The 1,250-nt window shown below is 52.8% G+C and overlaps 1 non-coding gene across 1 annotated transcript; it reads right to left on the reverse strand.

The window, feature by feature from the left end:
* Window positions 1-281: 281 nt before the first annotated feature.
* Trnat-cgu (transfer RNA threonine (anticodon CGU)) lies at window positions 282-354 on the reverse strand. The gene has a single exon. It is a non-coding gene; the product is annotated as a tRNA-Thr (tRNA).
* Between the last annotated feature and the right edge of the window lie 896 nt (window positions 355-1,250).

Genomic DNA, 1,250 nt, shown 5'->3' on the forward strand with positions numbered 1-1,250 from the left:
ACGGGGGCAGTGCGTGCCTGGGCTTCGGGGAAATCGGACGTGCGAAGACGGGCTCGGACCTGAATAAAGGTGTGGTTTTCTGGGACTCGGTGTCTTTCTTGTGAGCCGCAGCCGGCCGCTAGGACCCCGGTACCACAATATATAGCGAATTAGAATGGGAAGTGAGGGGCTCGTTGAATGAAGACAGAAATAGGGGCAGGCAGTCAAGAAAGCCAAGGAAACCAAGGGAAAATGTATAGGCCAGAGGTATTTTTTTAAAGAAACAGAGTGGAGAAAAAATGCCCGCCGGGTGGGATACGAACCCACGACCTCCAGAATACGCGTCTGGTGCGATGACCGCTAAGCTACCGGCGGGGCTATTTTCTCCTCCACTTTCTTGGGTATTTATCTCAAGGTAATTTTTTTCTGTGCTTGGCGGTGGTAGCCAGCGCCACTCCGACTGCTCGGGGTGAAGGAGACCTTCTTCTTAACCCCCGTGCCATGACTCGAGCGTCTACGACTTGTCGGGAGCGGTCGACCAGAGTTCAACCATCTTAAAAGGCTATTGAAGGGATTTTCAAAAACATTTTTTGGTGGCGTTTCATTATGGTTTTCTTGACGCTGAATTCAAAAAACATGTTTATTTTATGTGTAAATACATCCAAACCATCTTTTTTTGTCAAAATAAACGGCCCCTGCCGGGCGGCGCTGTCAGAGCCGTGGCTGCCTTTCACGATTGGCCGGCAGCAGATGACGTCATATTCGGAAGTGCCGGCGCTGCGGTGGCCGCTCGGCCTGAAGATCTCGTTCTGTTCCCGTTCAGATACGGGCCAGAAGGTGCACTTGTGAATGGAGGGCTCACACAATCTTTTCTTACAATAGGAGAGCCGGAGGGAAGTATAAACGCTAAAAGTTCGCTCGCGGCGAGCTTCAGAAAGGGGTTCTGCCCCGACGACTCATGGCCGAATTCTGTTTCTCGGGTGCGGGGAAGTTGCGCAGATATTGGTTCGCCGCTTTCACTACCAGCGCTAGTCACAATTCCTAGCACAATTTTTCAACACACCATCATCATTGCCATCCTCGAATGTGGAACTTTGTTTTTACATTCGGACAGGCGGCAACAAGCTCTGTGCAGCGGCTTGCGATGCGCGCAGGCAGCAGCTAGCGATGCGGCCGCCACCGGTCACGGCGTCGCACGGAGGTGCTGGTGCCGGGTCGCTGCTCGGCTGGTCAGCGGAAGGTGGCATTGCTGCACATACGAATGTTTTTGA

Source organism: Haemaphysalis longicornis, unplaced genomic scaffold (genome assembly GCF_048455015.1).
Source record: "Haemaphysalis longicornis isolate Haplotype H1 unplaced genomic scaffold, Haemaphysalis longicornis Haplotype H1 scaffold_5, whole genome shotgun sequence".
Lineage (NCBI taxonomy): Eukaryota > Metazoa > Arthropoda > Arachnida > Ixodida > Ixodidae > Haemaphysalis > Haemaphysalis longicornis.